The 6,295-nt window shown below is 42.6% G+C and overlaps 1 non-coding gene across 1 annotated transcript; it reads left to right on the forward strand.

Annotated features, from left to right (window-relative positions):
* The first annotated feature begins 5,889 nt into the window (after positions 1–5,889).
* Positions 5,890–5,997, forward strand: LOC130953570 (small nucleolar RNA R71). Its single transcript, XR_009075740.1, has one exon. It is a non-coding gene; the product is annotated as a small nucleolar RNA R71 (small nucleolar RNA).
* The last annotated feature ends 298 nt before the right edge of the window (positions 5,998–6,295 follow it).

Raw genomic sequence — 6,295 nt, forward strand, 5'->3', positions numbered from 1 at the left:
ATCCTTCTACTCCTTCCATGGCAAACTTGTGTAGGGTCTCACTGTTGTCAGCAGCTACCTCCCATCCGCGCAGTGAAAGCTAATGCAGAGCACTCTGTCACAGTGCCGCCAATCACCGGTTGGTTCCCTCCCCTACGGAATAGAATCACTCTTTTGCGTCTGTCACTAACGCCCAGTAGGTTACAGGTTTGAAGCACGTCACAGTCATTCAGTCATTGAATCCTACTCAGAACACCACAGACAAGGTTAGACCTTCCGGATTCTCTTGAATGCCGCCATCAGTTCTTGCCTATACCACGAAGACTGATCTCATGGAATGGCTGGCTCGTTTGTCAGACGAGCACTCGGTTGTCAGGCGATCAACCATGCGTCATGCAATCAGAAATCCAAGAGATATTCACTAAAGCCTTGAATGCTTGTAGAACAAGAATGGTTGTCAGTCTCTTGTTCATAGGTTGAAGAACAAGTGATATCTTAGATAAAGAACAAGCGGGTTGAATGGAAGAACAATAGTAATTGCATAATACTCGAGGTACAGCAGAGCTCCACACCCTTAATCTATGGGTGTAGAAACTCCACGTTGAAAATACATAAGAACAAAGGTTAGGCATGGCCGAATGGCCAGCCTCCCAAAGGTCTAAGATAGCATAAAACAAAGATAGCTACTCAGATGTCGTCTCCCCAGACTCTCTGACTCAATAGTAAAAGGTCCTACTTATAGAAAACTATTACATAGATGAGTGAATGACATAAAAATCCACTTCCGGGCCCACTTGGTGTGTGCTTGGGCTGAGCAATCAAGGAAATTCGTGTAGAGACGTTTTCTGGAGTTAAACGCCAGCTCCCATGCCAGTTTGGGCGTTTAACTCCAACTTTTAATCCTGTTCCGGCGTTTAACGCTGGAATTTCTGAGGCCGGATTGCTTCGCGGGTTTGGGCCATCAAATCTTGGATAAAGTATGGACTATTATATATTGCTGGAAAGCCCTGGATGTCTACTTTCCAACGCCGTTGAGAGCGCGCCAATTGGGCTTCTGTAGCTCCAGAAAATCCACTTCGAGTGCAGGGAGGTCAGAATCCAACAGCATCTGCAGTCCTTTTTGGTCTCTGAATCAGATTTTTGCTCAAGTCCCTCAATTTCAGCCAGAAAATACCTGAAATCACAGAAAAACACACAAACTCATAGTAAAGTCCAGAAAAGTGAATTTTAAATAAAAACTAATAAAAATATACTAAAATCTAACTAAAGATATCAAAAACATACTAAAAACAATGCCAAAAAGTATACAAATTATCCGCTCATCACAACACCAAACTTAAATTGTTGCTTGTCCTCAAGCAACTGAAAATCAAATAAGATAAAAAGAAGAGAATATGCAATGAATTCCAAAAACATCTGTGAAGATCAGTATTAATTAGATGAGCGGGGCTTTTAACTTTTTGCTTCTGAACAGTTTTGGCATCTCAATCTCTCCTTTAAAATCCAGAATGGTTGGCTTCTTTAGGAACTCAGAGTCCAGATAGTGTTAATGATTCTCCTAGTGAAGTATGATGATTCTTGAACATAGCTATTTATTGAGTCTTGGCTGTGGCCCAAAGCACTCTGTCTTCCAGTATTACCACCGGATACATACATGCCACAGACACATAATTGGGTGAACCTTTTCAGATTGTGACTCAGCTTTGCTAAAGTCCCCAATTAGAGGTGTCCAGGGTTCTTAAGCACACTCTTATTTACCTTGGATCACAACTCTTATTCTTTCTTTTTCTTTCTTTTTTTTTTCGATTTTTTTTTTCGATTTTTTTTTTTTTTTTTTTTGAATAGCTTTTTCTTGCTTCAAGAATCATTTTATTGATTTTTCAGATCCTCAGTAACATGTCTCCTTTTTCATCATTCTTTCAAGAGCCAACATTCATGAACCACAAATTCAAGATACATATGCACTGTTTAAGCATACATTCAGAGAACAAAAATATTGCCACCACATCAAAATAATTAAACTATTATAAAATTCAAAATTCATGCAATTCTTCCTTTTTCAATTAAGCACATTTTTATTCAAGAAAGGTGATGGATTCATAGGACATTCATAACTTTAAGGCATAGACACTAAGACACTAATGATCATAAGACACAAACATGGATAGCATAAAGCATAGAATTCGAAAAACAGAGAGATAAAGAACAAGGAAATCAAGGAATGGGTCCACCTTAGTGATGGCGGCTCTTCCTTGCTTTTGAAGGTCCTATGGAGTGCTTGAGCTCCTCAATGTCTCTTCCTTGTCTTTGTTGTTCCTCCCTCATGATTCTTTGATCTTCTCTAATCTCATGAAGGATGATGGAGTGTTCTTGGTGCTCCACCCTTAGTTGTCCCATGTTGGAACTCAATTCTCCTAGGGAGGTGTTCAGTTGCTCCCAATAGTTGTATGGAGGAAAATGCATCCCTTGAGGTGTCTCAGGGATCTCATGATGAGAGGGCTCCCTTGTGTACTCCATCCTTTGTTTAGTGATGGACTTGTCCTCATCAATGGGGTGTCTCCCTCTATGTCAACTCCAACTGAATAACAGAGGTGACAAATGAGATGAGGAAAGGCTAATCTTGCCAAAGTGGAGGTCTTGTCCGCCACTTTATAGAGTTCTTGAGCTATAACCTCATGAACTTCTATTTCTTCTCTCATCATGATACTATGGATCATGATGGCCCGGTCTATGGTCACTTCGGACCGGTTGCTAGTGGGAATGATTGAGCGTTGTATGAACTCTAACCATCCTCTAGCTACGGGCTTGAGGTCATGCCTTCTTAATTGAACCGGCTTTCCTCTTGAGTCTTGCCTCCATTGTGCGCCCTCTTCACATATGACTGTGAGGACTTGGTCCAACCTTTGATCAAAGTTGACCCTTCTAGTGTAAGGATGTCATCTCCTTGCATCATGGGCAGTTGAACGCCATCCTCACACTCTCCGGACTGAAATCCAAGTATTTCCCCCGAACCATAGTGAGATAATTCTTTGGATTCGGGTTCACACTTTGGTCATGGTTCTTGGTGATCCATGCATTGGCATAGAACTCTTGAACCATCAAGATTCCGACTTGTTGAATGGGGTTGGTAAGTACTTCCCAACCTCTTCTTCGGATCTCATGGCGGATCTCGGATATTCACCCTTTTGAGTGAAAAAGGGACTTCGGGGATCACCTTTTTCAAGGCCACAACTTCATAGAAGTGGTCTTGATGCACCTTTGAGAGGAATCTATCCATCTCCCATGACTCGGAGGTGGAAGCCTTTGCCTTCCCTTTCCTCTTTTTAGAGGTTTCTCCGGCCTTTGGTGCCATAATGGTTATGGAAAAACGAAAAAAGCAACGCTTTTACCACACCAAACTTAAATGTTGCTCGTCCTCGAGCAAAAGAAGAAAGAAGGGAGTAGAAGAAGAAGAAATGAGGAAGAGGGAGATGGAGGTGTATTCGGCCAAAGGGGGAAGAAGTGGTGTTTAGGTTGTGTGGAAATGAAGGGTGTAAAGAGGGGTTTATATAGGAGAGAGGGGGATGAAAGTTCGGTCATTTGAGGGTGGGTTTGGGAGGGAAAGTGGTTTGAATTTGAAGTGTGAGGTTGGTGGGGTTTTATGAAGGATGGATGTGAGTGGTGAAGAGAAAGATGGGATTTGATAGGTGTTGAGGTGATTGGTGAATGGGGAAGAAGAGAGAGAGTGATGGTAGGGTCCTGTGGGGTCCACAGATCCTGTAGTAGGGTCCTGTGGGGTCCACAGATCCTGTAGTGTCAAGGAAAAGGCATCCCTGCACCAATTGGCACCAAAATCCACGTTTTGGGCCAATTCTGGCGTTAAACGCCGGGCTGGTGCCCATTCCTGGCGTTTAACGCCAGGTTTTATACCTTTACTGGCGTTTAACGCCAGTTTGGTGCCCCTTTCTGGCGTTAAACGCCCAGAAAGGTGCCAGACTGGGCGTTAAACGCCCATCTGCTAGGCTGACTGGCGTTTGAACGCCAGCAGCTTCTTCCTCCAGGGTGTGCTGTTTTTCTTCCTGTTTTTCATTCTGTTTTTGCTTTTTTTCATTATTTTTATGACTTCTTATGATCATCAACCTACAAAAAGATAAAATAACAAAGAAAATAATTAATTATAAATCATTGGGTTGCCTCCCAACAAGCGCTTCTTTACTGTCACTAGCTTGACAGAGGTCTCTCATGGAGCCTCAGAAATGCTCAGAACCTTGTTGAAACCTCCCAACACCAAACTTAGAGTTTGAATGTGGGGTTTCAACACCAAACTTAGAGTTTGATTGTGGCCTCCCAACACCAAACTTAGAGTTTGACTGTGGGGGCTCTGTTTGGCTCTGTTTTGAGAGAAGCTCTTCATGCTTCTTCTCCATGATGATAGAGGGATATCCTTGGGCCTTAAACACCATGGATTCTTCATTCACTTGAATGATCAACTCTCCTCCATCAACATCAATCACAGCCTTTGCTGTGGCTAGGAATGGTCTGCCAAGGATGATGGATTCATCCATGCACTTCCCAGTCTCTAGGATTATGAAATCAGTAGGGATGTAATGGTCTTCAACCTTAACCAGAACATCCTCTACAAGTCCATAGGCTTGTTTTCTTGAGTTGTCTGCCATCTCTAGTGAGATTTTTGCAGCTTGCACCTCAAAGATCCCTAATTTCTCCATTACAGAGAGGGGCATGAGGTTTACACTTGACCCTAAGTCACACAAGGCCTTCTTGAAGGTCATGGTGCCTATGGTACAAGGTATAGAAAACTTCCCAGGATCCTGCCTCTTTTGAGGCAGTTTCTGCCTAGACAAGTTATCCAGTTCTTTGGTGAGCAAGGGAGGTTCATCTTCCCAAGTCTCATTTCCAAATAACTTGTCATTTAGCTCCATGATTGCTCCAAGGTATTTAGCAACTTGCTCTTCAGTGACATACTCATCCTCTTCAGAGGAAGAATACTCATCAGAGCTCATGAAGGCAGTAGTAAGTCCAAGGGAATCTCTATGGTCTCAGTTTGAGCCTCAGATTCCCAAGGTTCCTCATTGGGGAACTCACTGGAGGCCAGTGCACGCCCATTGAGGTCTTCCTTAGTGGCGTTCACTGCCTCTTCTTCCTCCCAGAATTCGGCCATATTGATGGCTTTGCACTCTCCTTTTGGATTTTCTTCAGTGTTACTTGGAGAGTGCTTGGAGGAAGTTCAGTAATTTTCTTGCTCAGCTGACCCACTTGTCCTTCCAAGTTTCTAATGGAGGATCTTGTTTCATTCATGAAACTTTGAGTGGTCTTTATTAGATCAGAGACCATGGTTGCTAAGTCAGAATTATTCTGCTTAGAACTCTGTCTGTTGCTGAGAAGATGATGGAAAAGGCTTGCTATTGCTAAGCCTGTTTCTTCCACCATTATTATTGAAACCTTGTTGAGGTCTCTCTTGATTCTTCCATGAGAGGTTTGGGTGATTTCTCCATGAAGAATTATAGGTATTACCATAGGGTTCTCCTAGGTAATTCACCTCTTCCATGGAAGGGTTCTCAGGATCATAGGCTTCTTCCTCAGATGAAGCATCCTTAGTACTGTTTGGTGCATTTTGCATTCCAGACAGACTTTGAGAAATCAAATTGACTTGTTGAGTCAATATTTTGTTCTGAGCCAATATGGCATTCAGAGCATCAATCTCAAGAACTCCTTTCTTCTGACCAGTCCCATTGTTCACAGGATTCCTTTCAGAAGTGTACATGAATTGGTTATTTGCAACCATTTCAATCAGTTCTTGAGCTTCTGCAGGCGTCTTCTTCAAATGAAGAGATCCTCCTGCAGAGCTATCCAAAGACATCTTGGATAGTTCAGAGAGACCATCATAGAAATACCTATGATGCTCCATTCAGAAAGCATGTCTGAAGGACATCTCCTGATTAATTGTTTGTATCTTTCCCAAGCTTCATAGAGGGATTCTCCATCCTTTTGTCTAAAGGTTTGGACTTCCACTCTAAGCTTACTCCATCTTTGTGGTGGAAAGAATTTTGCCAAGAAGGCATTGACTAGCTTTTCCCAAGAGTCCAGGCTTTCTTTAGGTTGAGAATCCAACCATATTCTAGCCCTGTCTCTTACAGCAAAAGGGAATAGCATCAGCCTATAGACCTCAGGGTTAACCCCATTAGTCTTGACTGTGTCACAGATTTGCAAGAACTCAGCTAAAAACTGATGAGGATCTTCCATTGGAAGTCCATGGAACTTGCAATTCTGTTGCATTAGAGAAACTAATTGAGGCTTTAGCTCAAAGTTGTTTGCTCCA

This window comes from Arachis stenosperma, chromosome 9 (genome assembly GCF_014773155.1).
Source record: "Arachis stenosperma cultivar V10309 chromosome 9, arast.V10309.gnm1.PFL2, whole genome shotgun sequence".
NCBI classification, from domain to species: domain Eukaryota; kingdom Viridiplantae; phylum Streptophyta; class Magnoliopsida; order Fabales; family Fabaceae; genus Arachis; species Arachis stenosperma.